Source organism: Mesoplodon bidens, assembly GCF_964165515.1.
Source record: "Mesoplodon bidens genome assembly, chromosome: 3".
Taxonomy (NCBI): domain Eukaryota; kingdom Metazoa; phylum Chordata; class Mammalia; order Artiodactyla; family Ziphiidae; genus Mesoplodon; species Mesoplodon bidens.
This window is the reverse complement of record NC_138178.1, coordinates 131,015,303-131,033,115: the sequence shown is the minus strand read 5'-3', so window position 1 is coordinate 131,033,115 and position 17,813 is coordinate 131,015,303.

Below are 17,813 nucleotides of genomic sequence, written 5' to 3'. Positions count from 1 at the left end.
ATGTAAATCAAAATAGCTGACAATAATTGTTTTCTAAAAGGACTGAAAGGGGTTTTCTTCCTCACCATCTCACTTGGAGTCCATAAGTGAAGCCTGCATTAACAATGACCTTGAGGAGAGATGATAAATGAGAGGAAGGGGTTTAAAAAGAGTTTACTTCGGGGCTTCCTTGGTGGTCCAGTGGCTAAGACTCTGCGCTCCCAGTGCAAGGAGCCCGGGTTCGATCCCTGGTCAGGGAACTAGATCCCACATGCCACAACTAAGGGTTCGCATGCCGCAACTAATAGATCCCACTTGTGGCAAAAAAAGACCCCACATGCTGCAACTAAGATCCAGTGCAGCCAAATAAATAAATAAATTTTTTTAAAAAGAGTTTACTTCTACCAGACATCTAAAATCACTGACTGCCCACTACCAGCCCAGTTTAAGATTCAGATTCTGGTTAAGACTGTGGTGCAGGACTTGAAACTATAAAAATAACACTTGCCTTCAGGTTGGATCAAGTGATAGAGTTGGCTTTTCTGACATTCATGCCTCAGGAGTCTTGAGTCAGGGCATCACAGGTCCACTGCCTGATTCTTCAATCTTCCAGGACCCACCATTTTTAAAACACTCTACCCTCTTCTAATTGACTACACTTAGACCCACCCAGAACAGTGGGAGCCCATGTGCATGATTCCTGTGCCATTGCTTCCCTCCCATCCAGCTATATGGCTTTGCCATTAAGACTAGCATCACAGGACCCCAAGGAGAAAACCAAAAGTTTGAGAAGATATGGGGAAAAGTGATGGGAAGATGCAGAACAAGTAACAATCGAGCCTGAAAACAGTCCAATCCCCACAGCCATGCCACAGTTCTTTGGCACAGTTTCAGGCATTCCCTTTCTTAACACCCACTCCCCACATCCTCACCACCATTTTCCAAATAAAGGCTAGGGAATGACACCCACTCCTACCTAGAGAACAATTTCAGTTTGTTCTGCTATGTAAAGCAGACTACCCGAGAAGATAGTTTGGTACTTGACTCTATGAAGTGGCCTGTGCTTTGGGTGGTTTAGGATTTTTTTTTTCTCAAAAAATAATGAGGAGAGAACAGCTGTTACAAACAATAAGAGAGGGAAAGCAGTACATCACTTTGCATGGCTTGGACTTCCCAGCCCAGTTTTCCTTGAGATAATCTAACCTAGCTAGATCCTAGATATGGAATCTGAACACCCAACATTTTTAAAAGTTGCTCAGTTTTTGAAGTAACTTGAACCCTCAATAGAGTAGCAGAAAGACCTGTGGTGCCCTGGGATTAAACCAGCCAAAGAAGAGTCCAAGAATCAAAGTCTCCCTGGCATTAGCCACTAACAATGAATGCTCCAACACCCAAGGAAATTGGGTTTTCTCCTGCAAAGGCCATGGCCTCTGCCTCATGACCCTCTGCTGAGGTTTGTCTGTAGTGAGAGATTCTTCAGACAAACATCCAGTCAGCAGTTTAGGACACAGTGTAAAGAAACCTCATGACAAAACACTGAATGTGATGAGTATTTTTAAAGTATAAAGATCAGCCATAATTTGTCTTCTGAGCTGAGCCACAACCCCTTTCTTTGCCATTTTGGTCACTGGCAATGTAAGATTCTTCCTGGATGGTTTCTCCAAGCCTTATTCTTGAGCTCAGACTTGATCAGACTACTGTAATCCTGAACCATAATGATGCCATTTGTGTTGTTAAGGTAACACTAACTGCCTAACAGATAAACTCTGAAATCTTTGTTCCATACAGTCATTCAGGAACCAGACTAACAAAGGATCTTTCATCGTCAACATATGGTTTCCAAGGTCACACTGGCCACTGACATATAGCCTGCAGAGGGAGAAAGTGTGAAGGCAGATCACCTAGTGTTTATGGGCCCACCTGCAAGTGATGTACATGACTTCACCTGGCATTCCATTGGCCAGAACTTGGTCACATGGTCCCACTTGAATGCAAGGGTGGTTGGGAAATGTAGTCCCTGTTTGGGCAGCCACTTCCCAGAAATAATTCCCTATGGAAAAGAAGCATGAAACATTTGTGGACAGCAATCCAGATCTGCTACAATGAAGATAATAGTTTTGGTGGTGGCAGCAGCTACCGTTTATTATGTACCAGGCACCTGCTAAGTGCTTAACAAATAATTTCTCACTGAATCCTCAGAATAAGCCTATGAAATACCTTTCATCATCCCATGTTTAAAGAGGCCCATGTTAAAGCTGAGGCTCAGGGGGCTTCCCCGGTGGCGCAGTGGTTGAGAGTCCGCCTGCCGATGCAGGGGACACGGGTTCGTGCCCCGGTCCGGGAAGATCCCACATGCCACGGAGTGGCTGGGCCCCTGAGCCATGGCTGCTGAGCCTGCGCGTCTGGAGCCTGTGCTCTGCAACGGGAGAGGCCACAACAGTGAGAGGCCCGTGTACCGCAAAAAAAAAAAAAAAAGCTGAGGCTCAGAAAAAAATAAGTTACTTGCCCCAAATCACATGACCAGCCAGGGAGAAGCAAGGACCCAAATCCCAGACATCTGACCAGAAAGTGTATGTTCTCAAGTACTAACCCTATATTGCTTCCCTTAAATGTAGCTATAGTTACTTGATTAGTTTTTCCCTGAGTTGTCTTATTGCCAGAGAAGGTCTCACTCATCACAAAACTTGGAACTCCCCATGAGCTGGCGAATTATCTAGGATCTATAAAATTCCTTTGTACATTTAAGCTAATTCTTCCTTTTCATTTAATGATCACTGGATCTCTCAGTCACCAAACTCCTCTTGAACCGGGCTTTCTCATTTCTTGGTTGCACAGCTCCAGGGAGCTGGCCTCACACCCTAGTCTTTCCTAATGAACTTGCCTCAAGTCATTAAATGTACTTTTGTTGCCCTTGGAGTTCACCCAACAAGAAGGTTTCTCCAAAAGTGCCCTGTTACTTTTCATACTCCCCTTCCCAACTCTCAGATGTCACAAATCTCTCCTACTCACTGTTTCCCTGAAACTCTGTTTTTAGGTTTGGTTTTGCAATCCATTGCTTTTGTTCCTCCCTCAAGAAATGACACCTTCAATAGTTAATTTTAAAATTGCTCTGGTCCAATTTAGGGCCAGATAGCTTTCATGTTGAAGAAGAGGCTAAAGTCAAATCAGGGAAAAAATTAATAACAGAGAGGGCTGCAGATGTCTTCAGTTTGGTGGATTTGATTTTTATTGTGAGGTAGTTCAACCAGACAATCTCAAGTATTTTCTGACATAAATTCAATGGAAGTTTCCGTCTTGCCTTTTGGAGTGTTTAAAAAAAAAGATTTTATATTTTTGGTTGTTTATTATAATAAAAGCCATTTCTCAGTTCGCTATAGCCTTGTGGATCTCAGGATGCCAACCCCATTGGTTTTGAAAGCTAGATGTTTTGGGGGCTCATCTCTCAGGTGCAGATCTTAAAAACTAGGGCGCCTGATGTGAGGCTCAAGCCCCTCACTCCTCAAGGAGAAGATCCAGGTTTTGAGTTCCCTCCTGATTGAAGGTCACAGCACTGAGTATGGGATTTATTGTGTCTCAGTCTCTCCTACGTGCGCTGATGTAATTTTTTCTCATATGCCCAATGTGTAAAAGTCATTTTTTAGGTTTTCATCAGAAATTGTTCCATATGGAGCTGTAGATTTGGAGTGTCCATGAGAGGAGATGAGTTTAGGATCTTCCTCCATCAATCACCGTCTTGAATTGGAGCCTCCTAAAAGCCCGGTTCGTCTGTTCCCTCTCAGAACTTTAACTCACATTGCCAGAGAAGTTCTCAGATCCTCACCTGAAAACTTGGGACTCTCCAAGCAGCAAAGCTTTTCTTTCTTTTCTATGACCTACAAAATCCCATTTTACTTTTTCTCTTTTTTTCTCCTCTTTTAGTTAAGAATGACTTTTCTATAGAAACATTTAATATGACATGTCACCTTCCCTTTCAGTGAGCTAACACTCGAATGGTAAGTGATATTGATACTAGAAAGTCTCACCATACTGCTTGCTTCTTCAAGAATCTTCATGAACTTACCAATTGCAAACACATAATGGGATGTATGTGTATGTCCTTTCTTCCCTTGACAACCAAGAACCTATTTCCCAGAGCCAGCTGTAGCACCTAGTATGTCCCCATAGTAATCACACCCACAGCAGTGTTCCTGACCAGAATCAGAATCAAGTTTGGTCCCTGAATCAGTCCTACTCTCTTCCCATCTTTTATGGAGGAATCAGAGAAAAATTTCCCTGGGCCAAAAAGACTCCCCAAAACTATTATTTCTCTTTGCCGAAAGCCCCAAGGCACCACTGTCATTTTAAGTACTTAAGAAAACTTGTAGGGGACATTGAGTTAAATGTGGCAGATTGAATGTATATATTAACCTCCACTGTCTGCCAAATGCCACAAAAACTATGGTGAGGAGAGAACAAAACAGGTAAACCTGCAAGGAAGAAGGCAATACGAGAAATTAGAGTAATTAAATTTTGGAAGCTGAAAAGCAAATGGACTGGTAACAACTGACTTAGCAGACCTGAGAAAAAGAAAACCTATAAAAAGCCAGAAGCAGGCTGATCTGGACGACAGAAGGCTCGAGAACAGGAGACACCTCGCACCTCTCAAAGGAGGAATCAGCACAAGCCTGAAAGCAAAGTCTCCATAACACAGCATCTCTGTTATTTACTGCTGCATTAAAACCTACCCCACACTTAGTGGTTTAAAACAGTCATTTTGTTTCGCTCACAGTTTTATGGATCAGGAATTAAGGAAGGGCTCAGCTGACTGTGTCATCTCTGAACCTTACAGTATCAGCTGAGGTAGCTGAAGCGGAAGAATCCACTGCCAAGATGGCTCCATCATTTACATTCTGGCACCTAAGTGATCCTTGGCCTCTCTCTTACTCTTGCTCTCACTCCTGTGTGTGTGTGGGTGTGTGTGTGTGGGTGTGTGTGTGTGTGTGTGTCTGTGTCTGTCTGTCTGTCTGTCCTTCTGTCTGTCTGTCTGTCTCTCTCTCTCTCTCTCTTTCTTTCTTCCCAAAGAGTCTCATTCTCCAGAGTCTGCCCATGGCTTGGGCTTCTCAGGACAGAGCTGTACTTCGTACATAGAGAGTAGCTTCCAGACATAGCAAGCAGAGCTGCCAGGTTAGTTAAAGACCAAGCCCAGAACTGGCCCAGCATCACTTCCACTTATTCTATTGATCTAAGCAGTCCCGAGGCCTAACAGATTCAGGGGAGTGAAAACAGGGTCTCAGCTCCTGATGACAGGTGGTAAGGTCACACTGGGAAAAGACCAGTCCAAGGGGGAAAAAAACCCCTACAGATGCTATCATTTGGGAACCCTAATGAAGAAGCCCATTCCAGTCACTCGACAGTTCAGGCTACCTCTCAGTAAGCCCCTCCCCCCCACGCAGAACTTACAATCAGCTTTTTTTTTTTTGACAGTCAGTGTCACACACTTCAATATGAGCTAGTAACCATGGATATCGCATATTTGAGGAAAGCTACTAACATGAAAGAGTGAAATCAAAAAGAAATTAGGACTTTGAGACTATGTATGTGTGTGTATATATATATATGTAAAATCCATGGAGACAAACTTTGTGTCCATCAAAGTTAAAAAAAAAGATGCTGTTTTTTTAAAAGTTAATCTTCCTCAAAGTCAAGAAGCTATAAGTTTCAAAACTAAAATAATTCTACCAAGACATATAACAATACTGTTCAGAAGCAAATATTTTCAGCTCTTTTAGCTATTTTTATGACAGTTACCTCCATATTTCTAACTAATATGATTATACCAATATTTCCTGATATTTCCATTTTAGGTATCATTTATTGACCTCCTTATATGAAAAAGAGGATCTAGCTCTTTTATGTGAAACTAGACATGTGTGTTATAGGAAACTGTGTCATAGAATGTTGTAGTAGAGAATTGTTTGTTCATTTAATGCTGTAATGCATTGGTATAACAGGACTTTTTGATCCATCTTAGAGCGTGGATGCTGTTGGGGGAAGTTTAACAGGGCTGTGCCACCTAGGGTGCAGTTTGCACCCAAGAATTTACGTAGGAACAGAGGGGTCTTTTGAAAGAGAAAAGAAATAGAGATTCCAATCCCTTCACTCTGAGGCTTAAAGTGATTAAAATCTCTCTAGGGTACCCGAATGGCTCCTAATTGAAGCTAGAGGGCAGTAAAGGACACCAAGCTCCCTGAAGAAAAAAAAAAAATCTATGAGAGCAGGATGTTCAACCCGCTCGCCAACATCTACCCTGGTGGCAGCTCACTTCTACCCCAGTCCTGACCCTCCTCCCCTGGGGCAGCCGATGCTTTTACTATACTTCCTGAACTTTTCAGGACTGACTCAAGAACCGAGCACCAGTAGATCACACTCTAGGCAGCTGAGAAAGACCAGGGCAAGTTGACACCAGTCCTAGATTTGGGGTAAGAGGGAAATATATATTTTTAAAAGATGGAGGGAGGTGGGGGGACAGGGAGGAAAGTATCTCAGAGAAAGAATCCTGCTACTTTCCAAGGGCTCAGTACACATAGCCATGCTTTCCCAGAAATTGTTCTTTTGGTCTCAAAACTCCAGGGGCAGGATAAATGGTCCCTCCAAGTATTCTGAAGGCAGAGAGCAGAGGAATCATTGAGATCTTTGACCATGAAACTCAAAGAGAGAATAATGGAAGGAAAAGCCCAAGATCAGGTTGAAGATTAGAGTCAGTCCTTTGAGGTTAGTCTCTAACCAGCAGTAGGAAGATTTTACTGTTCCTTAACTGAGTGGGACTGGCGACAGGTCATTAAGTATGAATACTCCCAACACTAATTAGTTCTAGTACCCCACATCAATTATGAAGTGTAAAGTACATAATTCACTCATTGTAATTTGATATCTTTTCAACAAATTGGAAGTTTTCACCGTCCCTTCTAAAAGAATCCTTTTGAATATTGCTAACATGGAAACTCCTGAGACAGGCTGAATCGACCATCTGTGACATCTTCTTGCTGGTGGGTGGAAATAAGCACATGCCCCAATAGCCCACCAATTACCCAAATACCAAATATACAGGTGGCCTTGGGAATGGAGCCTTGAATATTGCCAGAAGTATAGCCTAGGATGTTCTGTTACAAGCAGCAGGAGCCAGGTCTGGCTAACTTAAGCCCAAAAGAGATTTGTGGGGACGATGTGGTAAGAGCTCAGAGAACCGTGAGAACAGACGGACAATCAGGCCTCACGAAGAACAGACACCTGGGAGCTCCTGCAGGCGCTCCTGGGCTTCTCTCTGTGGTACTTCCCACGGATGACCATGCCACCCACTCTGCCTGCAGGAGCTGCAGATTCCAGACGGGGTTGGGGGCAGGAATCTGACTGGCAGCTGAGCCACATGGCGAGGGTAGGTGGTACAGGGATTGGGGGAGGGCTGTTAGCAGAAAAGAGGAGAGGTGTTGGGCACACAGAAATAGTAGCCCCTGTACCACACAACCGAAGTCTCATTCTTTCTGAAATACTTCACTTTTAATATTCTAGATTTAGTCCCCAAGTAGAGAGTAAACCAATGTTAGATGGCTGACGTATGAATTACACAGTAGTTTTCTCAAAGAGAAAAACTAATGTAGCTGTTCAGTGCATAGACTTTGGAGTCAGACAACCGGGTCTGAATCCCAGCTTGGCCCTCACTAGCTGTGTGACCTTGGATGTTTTCTAAATGATCGGTGTCTCTAGCCACCCTTGACCTTTCTGAGCTTCGGTTTCTTCATCAGTAAAACAGGGAGAATGTTTACCTGTGTAAGTTAGGATGCCCTTGGTGATGAGTCATGAAACCTAAATAAATAAGAGAATTTAATGTCTTATATTACTGAAAAGTCCAGTGGTAGAGAGGGATTCGGTGACTCAACGATTTCATAAAATACCCAGCTTCTTTCCATTGTCTTCTCTGTTCTTTGGAGCATCCACATCATTCCAAGGCTGGATGCAATCTGATAGCACGATGGCTGCCAGATACTTCTGGAATTTAATGTTTTCTCATTTATATTCAATAAATAGGGGAGTCTCTTCCCAAGCCATCTAACAAAACTCCTGAGCTTTCCTTTAATTGGACCATCTTTGTCCATATGCCACCAGTCACTTTGGCAAAAAGGATGGATCTGAGAAGCAAAACATAATGGGAGAGGGACAGAGAGAATGCTGAGGGGACAACCACAATCCCCAAATCCATCATATTATATCCTAAAGTTAATCTGAGGATTCAATGTATGTAAAGTGCTCAGTAGGTGCCTTGCAGATAAGTGTCAAATAAGTGTGTGTGTGTCTGTGTCTGTGTGTGTAGTGGAAAATCAAGAGATAGAGACAGAACTCAAGAGAGATATAATCTTCAAACCAAGACTTAAAAACTTAAAAGTTTTTTAAATAAATTTATTTATTTTTATTTACTTAGTTTTGGCCACGATGGGTCTTCGTTGCTGTGTGCGGGCTTTCTCTAGTTGCAGCGAGCGGGGGCTACTCTTCGTTGCAGTGCATGGGCTTCTCATTGTGGTGGCTTCTCCTGTTGCAGAGCATGGGCTCTAGGCATGCAGGCATCAGTAGTTGTGGCACACGGACTCAGTAGTTCTGGCTTGTGGGCTCTAGAGCGCAGGCTCTTTAGTTGTGGCGCACGGGCTTAGTTGCTCCGCGGCATGTGGGATACTTCCCAGACCAGGGCTCAAACCTGTGTCCCCTGCATTGGCAGGTGGATTCTTAACCACTGCACCACCAGGGAGGTCCCAAACCTTAAAAGTTATAGGACCAACATATACAGTATTAACCCTTAAAATAAATGTAAGAAAATCTAATAAAGCTAATTTTTCTCAAGATGATCACTTGGATCAGGTTTTTCATATATCAAATGTTGAATTCTTTCTGAAACACTTTTGGTACTGTGCTCGAGAACAGCTTAATCTGCCTACTTGATAACCTAACATAATGTATATGTGTGGGTAGATAGAAGAATGGAAAGATAGATATATAAATTGATAAGAGGATACATTTTAACTGCTCACATACGTATTTCAAAGCCTATTTAAATGCAGATACAAGATTAATTTGTTAGAATGTTATCTATGTGCTGAAAGTGCCTCAAAAATGACTCATCTTCTTCTGAAGGCAGATTACAGAATTCTAAAAGTGGAAGAGACAACAGAAATCATTATGCCAAGCACTTTCCAGACGAGGGAATTTAGACTAAAGAGATACCTTAGCCAGAACCACATAGTTGGTGAGTAGCAGAATGAAACCAGACCTCAAATATCCTGACATCCAGCAAAGCTCTATCCACAATACGATCCCATGTCCCTTGAGAATATGAGATTTCTTAGCGAACAAGAGCTTCATAAACGGTACAAAGGTAGACTTCCTCTCAATCTGCCACAAGCAAATAATGACTATTTTGGAATTAGTAAAACTCAGATAATGTAGACATTGTCACCCAAGGTAGGACAGGCAACTCGGAAGAAGTTTTACTTGATACAAGTTTCCCAGGTCTGAGAAACATGATGGGATGTATTTATTATTGGTGTTGTTGCTTGTCAGTAATACTGAGAAATGGCACGTTAATCAGCAAGGGACAAATTATGCTATCATTTTTTTCCCTAAAAGGTAAATAGTTAACATGTAAATCGTGTCCACAAGAACTTTCCATTTTTCACCATCCTACCCATAAGTTGGCTCTCTAAGTGAGGACCCAGCTTTAAAATAGCTCTGAAATGAAAGGCTACTCTAGATATGAAATATTCCATGGAGCAAACGCAATAGCCTACTTTTCTTGAGTGTTCTATTATTCTCATTTCCAGATGGCCACAGAAAGCTTTGGGAAACTGGACCAGGTACAGGAACTAGTCAAAGAAAACAAGAGTGGAGGATAAAATTTGGATAAGCCTGTCACCAAGTTTAGCTTCTAAGCACAGCACCAAAACTTTAATATTCAACAACATAAGCAGACCTTCTCAACAACTTAAGTTGACTTCAACAAATCCTGCTTCGGTTGACTGGCCACAGAACGAGGGAGGGATCTCACAGAGAAGAACCTCTTCTATAGCCATACTCTACCAGCTTAGGTCTGAGATCCTAATACCAAAACCTAAAAATCAACAGAAAAGAATTTGTGTGCTTCTGGAGCCTTTTTTTTTTTTTTTTCAGGGCAAGATGCTTTACTCCTACCCACAAGGTGGCAGAATCCACTGAATGTTGCCTTGCACGTCCCTTGTCGTCAGCCTGCCCTTTAGCAGAACACTGAATGCCCTTTTTCTGCTGTAAGACAGATACTGAATCACCACATTATACTGTCTGACCCTGCGGGGCCACGGTACAATATCATAATGTCAGACTGGGTCTGAAAAGAGCTTTGTGTGGGATGAGACAAGACTCTAAAGATAGCAGAGCTGCTGAATCACTTAGGGTGATGACCACAAATAGTACTGCCCTCAACCCGCTGGGGAAAGCTGGTGTCAGAAGCCCCTGGTAAACTCTGGGCTAATTATGGTGGGTGGGAGGTGGACCTTGGAAGCAAGTCATACTTAACCCAGAGATCAGGAAGCCTAAGGGAAGAAACCCAAGTTGTAAACCCTAATAAATAAAGTTTTAAATTCGCTGACAATAAAAGCATGCTATCGTATGTCAGGTAGTTCTCCTTAGAAGCAGGTGCATTGCAATTTTTTTTTTAATATTAAATCTTCATAGAGTTACACGATAGGTGGCTGCCTGGAAATACGCTGATGTGTCCTGGCAGAATTTCAGACATAATGATTTTTTTCTCTTTGTAAACCTTCCACCAGTGGGAAGGCAAGCCCTGCCAAAACTGAGGAACCCAAGCTGGAGGCAGCGAGACTCCATCACGCAGACCATGGCGACCGGCCAGGACTCCAAGGCCAAATCGGAAACAACCACGCTGAGTTCATTAAAACAACGGAATGATCAAAGGCGTGCAAGCCTTCACAAAGGCAAAAATTAATCTGTTTAATACTTGGCTAAGTTCTCATCTGTTGAAGTAAATTTGAAACGAAATTCATCAAACTCCCCCTCTTCCTGTGGAAAAATCCTTTGAGTTCCTTAGAATGTCCAGAAGGTGGCAGAAGTGTTCTTTGTTTCAGTTCATGGGACCCAGCAACCGTTCCATCCCCAAAATTAATGTGAAAACGTGTATCTGGGTATAATACATTGAATGTAAATATACATTTGCAGGATATCAGGAATTGTATTCAACCATGAATAAGCCAAACCTCAGGTGGCGATATCGTTTTGAGGGAGGAAATGTCCTGGGGAAATGGTAAGTTTAAAAAAAAAAATCATGGCCATCAATGAAGTGGCCGATGGAAGGACTTACAGCCCAACAGTAGGACCGTCTTCCTGTACCTCTCCTGGCTTCACTATTCCCCGGACCTACCCCTCGGTCCCCTTCCCTTCCCTTCATTAATCCTTAAAGACTTGTACGCACTTCCAAGGCATCAGAAACCCATAGCCTCACCATTACGTTGATGAAGCTGTAAGATGTACAGGGAAATTTTCCTTCTGTGAAGACTCCTACCCTCCCCTCAGCCTGCCTCCGTATGGAAGTCAAGCTCCATAACCAGAGGTTTATCCACTGCCCTAAACGTTATGAATATTGATTCCTGTTGGACAAACTGAAGCTGGTGTAGGATCTCAATACCTCAATTTCCTGGGTGGACAACATGTAAAAATATTAATACAGTCCATCAGGAGTAACAAAACTCATTAAAAATTCATAGAAATTCATGAAAAGTCTTTTGCTCTTTATTTCATGAGCTGAAAACATTTATTCCAGCCAGATCAAGGGAGGGGAAAAAAATGTTTTCTATGGCTCCAATTTCACAGACTCTAGTATGAAATGAATCAATAGTAGCTAGGAGGAGTGAAATCAAAGATTTCCTTTTCAACAGTAATAAATCCAGTCAAACCCTATTTGGTATGGCACTTGACATGGCTTGTAAATTCTGCAGTTACTCAATTATGTATTTAAATAGTAATCCCCTACAAAATTAATAGGAAGTGCTAAATTAGGACAAATGGCCTCCAATGGGATCCAGATGCTTAAGCCTAGACTAGGTAGAAAGTGTGAAAAATTAAGAACTATACTGATTCTCTCTCTGAGTTTCTTGGAGGAGCCAGAGTTCTTCAAGCATGGAATGTAAATACTTGGGAAGCATGTGTTACAGAGCAGCCGGAGTCCCAGCTGTGTTTATACTCAGATTCCAAAATATCTGGGCCTGGAAGGAGAGCTGGTAGTGTGAAGAGGGACACGGGAGCCTGCTGGGACAGACTGATCTCAAGGAGAAGGAGAGAAGCTGTTTCAAGACAGATGAACGGTGTGACTGTGGACAGAGCATGGTGCCTGCCTGTCACTCAGCCTGTCTTGAAGCCCCCCTCCTCCTGGACCTGCATCTGATTCCCAGGGGGGTGGAGAAAATGCTGAAACATGGCAACATTGTTGGTCTCTTTTGCAGTGGTGGCTGTGTGGCAGCAAGAAGGGCAACAGTGCATCATTTAAAAATCTACAAAGAACAAATGCTGGAGAGGGTGTGGAGGACAGGGAACCCTCTTGCACTGTTGGTGGGAATGTAAACTGATACAGCCACTATGGAGAACAGTATGGAGGTTCCTTAAAAAACTAAAAATAGAGCTACCATATGATCCAGCAACCCCACTCCTGGGCATATACCCAGACAAAACTATAATTCAAAAAGATACATGCACCCCTATGTTCATAGCAGCACTATTCACAATAGCCAAGACATGGAAACAACCTAAATGTCCATCCACAGAGGAATGGATAAAGAAGATGTGGTACATATATACAATGGAATACTATTCAGCCAAACAAAAGAACAAAATAATGCCATTTATAGCAACATGCATGGACCAAGAGATTATCATACTAAGTGAAGTAAGTCAGAAAGAGAAAGACAAATATCATATGATATCACTTATACACAGAATCTAAAATATGATACAAATGAACTTATTTACAAAACAGAAATAGACCCACAGACATAGAGAGCAGACTTGTGGTTGCCAAGGCGGGAGGGGGTTGGAGAAGGAAGGAATTGGAAGTTTGGGTTTAGCAGGTGCAAATTAGTATCTATAAGATGGATAAACAGCAAAGTCCTACTGTATAGCACAGGAAACTATACTCAATACCCTGTGATAAACCATAGTGGAAAAGAATATGAAAAAGACGGTATACATATGTATAACCGAATCACTTTTCTGTACAGCAGAAATTAATACATTGTAAATCAACTATACTTCAATAAAATAAATTTTTTTAAAAAGGGGGGGGCAACAGTGGCCTTGGGCAGTGTCAGGGCTGACACCACCACCCTCAGTCTGAGGGTCGGCAGTACCCACAGGGACACCGTGCCTTCAGGTTAGGAGGGGAACCTGTGGCACCACTGCTGCCTTTGCCATTGCTGGGAAAGAGCCAGCAGCACCATTCCAGTGACCCAGAGTAGCAAGAAGAGAATAGCAGACCTCATGTTGTGACCAGAGCATTAGTCCTCAGAGAACTTGATTACCATAGGCCGAATAATGACCCCTCCAAAGATGCCCATGTCCTAATCCCCAGAGCCTGTGAATACATTACCTTCCATAGTAAAAGAGACTTTGCAGATGTGATTAAGGGTCTTGAGATGAAAAGATTATCCTGGATTATGTGGGTGGGCCCAACGTAATCACAAGGGTACTTGGGAGAGGAAGGCAGGAGAGTCAGAATCAGAGAAGATGTGACAAAAGAAGCAGAGGTCATACAGAGAGATCTGAAGTTGCTACACTGCTGGCTTTAAAGATGGAGAATGGGAACCCCCAAGGAATGCAGGTAGCTTTTAGAAGCTAGAAAAAGACAAGGAAACTGGTGCTTCCTTAGAGCCTCTGGAGGGAGCATGGCCCTGCTGACCCGTTTTAGACTTCTGACCTCCAGAACTATAAGAAAATAAATGTATGTGGATTAACTGTGTGGTAATTTGTTACAGCAGCAATAGGAAATAATACCCTGGTGACACACTCCTTTAAGAGTTTTCAGAATCATTTGTGAGGATAAGGAGGTTCAGATTCCCACAGAACAAGGAGAAGCAGAGCCAGAATGTTTGGGGGTCTTTCTCATTCCATCTGTGTGAATAGTGGATGCAGGTTAGGGTAGGGTAGACTAGGTCCACAAGTTTGCTTTACACTCCAAATTTTCTCAGCAGAACATTTCATCTTAGATCTCACCTGGAATCTTGATTCAAATCATCAGCATCTGTCTTCTGCAACACTTAAGATTCCAGACAAAAACATGCATTACTTTGCACTCTTCCCTTCCCGTTAAGAACTTCTGAGAGGCAAGTCATGCCCTGTGTCCCTCAAAAGATACCACTTATATCCATAAATGCATTCCAAAGTCATTTGAAACCCTGGGACCAAAGCCCATCCCCATATTTTGGATACTAATAATGTAGCATTTCTCAACCAGTTGCTCTAGATTTTAGCTCAAACCTTAAAAGCATTCTGCTGATGAGACATTCTAGAGATGTCTTCAGAGGTTTGTTCTAAGACTACAGAAGAAATCCAGCCCACCCACCTGAGGCTGAAGACTCTTCAGCCAGGTCATCATTAAAGATAGAGAACTATTTTTCAGGGCCCAGAAAAGTATTTGAGTTGGCTGTACTCATTCAGTACTTTCTGCCAAATGAACCAGTTGTTTCTTCCCAAAATACAAATGTGTCCTAGATCTGAAAAGTATATACAGTCCTCCTATTAGTAGCAATTACAGTATATTTTACTAATACCCAACTCTATTATCTCTCGTAACAGTAGGGACCAGGGAACACACAAGAGATTGCAATTAACAAATGATTTCCAAACTTCATTTTATCATTCATAAAATTGATCTTAATTCTTATACAAGAGCTATCAACAAGAAGGAAAAATTTTATTAGCTTGTTCAAATTCCTTTTATTATTTTCCCTAACCATCTTTTGGCAAAACTGTTAGATAATACAAAAATAAATAATGGTAGGGCAAAAGCAAAGTAAACATTTGACCATGACTTTCAAGGACTGGAAACAACCTGCTCTGTGGTTCATCCCAGCTGTATTTATCCTCTGAACAAGTGAGACAACCTTGGACAAGTCATAATCTCTTTGAATTTCTTTCTCTTCCATAGTTCCAGGTTTGTTTTAATATTGAACATTTAATTTACCTGCCAGGTAAATTGTTTACCATTTCTTCTTCACATTTTCAAGTTGAAATTGGCACTGGAGGAAAATACTCCCCATTTATACTGTAGGCTCAAGGAACTCCACCAGGGAGACAAGTGCCCTAGTTTTAGAAGCATTGGCCATTATACCTGTTACCATGCCTGCTACCTCTAAAACCATGGGTACCCATATGCTGTATATTCCCATCTGCATTGCTTTGGTTCACTTCATTTGTTCATCTTCTACTTTCTTCACCATTTGGAAGTGCCCTTTTCTTCCACCAATTTCCCCACCTCTGAAGGCCAGCTTATGTCCTACCTCCTCCAGAAAGCCTTCCCTGATCACAGCTGTTCAAAGAAATCCCTCTCTCCTTCAAATTCATGGCACTCATTCTATGTAGCATTCAGTTGGAATACAAATTTATCTTCCTTGTGTGTGTGCCTTTTACTGTTACTTAACTCTTAAGTTATTTCCCTTGTTTTTTTACGCCTCTGGTCTTCCAGAGATCAGAGACCATGGAAGCTATTGTTTTGTAGTCCCTACAACACCTAGATCTGTGCCTTGCATATGAAAAGTACTCATTCATTTCTTATTTATCCATTCAACATTTATGTATTAAACTATGTGCCGGGACTTCCCTGGTGGTCCAGTGGTTAAGAATCCACCTTCCAGTGCAGGGGATGTGGGTTAGATCCCCAGTAGGGGAAATAAGATCCCACATGCCATGGGGCAACTAAGCCCATGTACCACAACTACTGAGCTCGTGCTCCACAACTAGAGAGCCTGTGTGCCACAAATATTGAGCCCACGTGCTCTAGAGCCCATGCACCACAACTAGAGAGCCCATGTGCTGCAACTACTGAGTCTGCACACTCTGAAGCCTGCACACCACAACTAGAGAGAAGCCTGAGCTCCACAACAAATGATCCCGCATGGAGGGAGGTACTCTGAGGGGTCTAGGCCAGAGATGGGTTTAAATGCAGGTTCTGGTTCATCAGGTCTGGGCCAGGCCTGGGAATCTGCATTTCACCATTTCCCACATAAGGCTGGAGCTCTGGCCAGATGTCTGGGCGGAAGAGCCGCTAATATTCTCCCTTATCCACACATCTTAACCCCAGTCCTCCCACCAGAGAAAAATAGATTCTAATATTCATCATGCTAATTAATTAGTGTGTCTAGGATTGACTGGTGATTTAAATAAATAAATAAATAAAGATCCCACATGCCGCAAAAATGATCCCATGTGTCACAACTAAGACCAGATACAGCCAAAATACATAAAATAAATTTTTTAAAAAAGAAACCAACCATTAAAGTTTCTTAAAAATTTTTTTAAATAAACTATGTGCCAATTAATGAGAAGCAAAATAACTCATGTGATCTAAAAACTGAATAATTCAATTCTTAACTCAGAATTTATCCTTCTCATTTCAGATTTACTCTTTGTTAACATTATAGGGTAATTTCTCTGTTGGCAAATTTAAACTGCAAATATTCTAAACAGATTTCAAATATGGGATGGTTGTACATGTTCTTGTAATGACAATTGACACAAAGTGCTTCAGGTTAACTAAGTGCCTAGTTGAACAGATTTTGTAGATTTATAAACTGCAGAAATTGCCAAGACTAACAGGGAGAAAATAACACTCCCTACAAGTAATTGGTAAACTGCATGTTAAATGACAACATACTTGCTTTTATTTAATCACATTTTGTCTTTATGGAACATAAGTGTATGCTTGTTCATTTCCTTCAGGGGCAATAAAATAGATGCCCTTGCTCCACTTTGTAACCAGAATTAATGGCTACCTGCCATTTCTACCATAAATCTCGAGTTTCAAGTATTGCAAGTACATAAAAATCATATTAAACTAAAATTTACCATCAATATTATTAAACCAGATTCTAGTGATTCTATTTTAATAGATATCAAGGTGGATTACATTGATTAAATAAATTCTATACCTAAGGACAGAAGTCCCAAAATAGTCCAAAGAGTTTTTCCCATATTTTGTCTCATAAACTACATAAAATAGCCTCCATTTCAAAAATAAACGCATTTATGTCATTTTATGAACTGCTGCCTTTTGCAATTTCACCCATGTAGAAGCTGGCAAATTATTTCACTTTAGAATGAAACTATGTGAGGGTTCTGAGCGGTTAGTGTTAATTGGAGAAACTTGATCAAGTGCCACCTGGTGGTCAGATGAATATTTTTCCTACCATAGTGAAGGAGAGTTTTGGTGAGAAGCTACTCAAATATAATTTTAGTAATTATCAAAAATAAATCATTATAATCACTAACACTTTTTTAAAATATTTATTTATTTATTTGGCTGCGTCGGGTCTTAGTTGTGGCACGTGGGACCTATCATTGCAGCACCAGGGCTTCTCTCCAGTTGTGGCACACAGACTCCAGGGAGCATTGACTCAGTAGTTGTGACACACTGGCTCTCTATTTGTGGTGCATGGGCTCTAGAGCATGCAGGCTCAGTAGTTGCAGCACGCTGGCTTAGTTGCCCTGTGGCATGTGGGACCCTAGTTCCCCCACCAGGGATAGAACCCGCATCCCCTGCACTGGAAGGCGGACTCAAC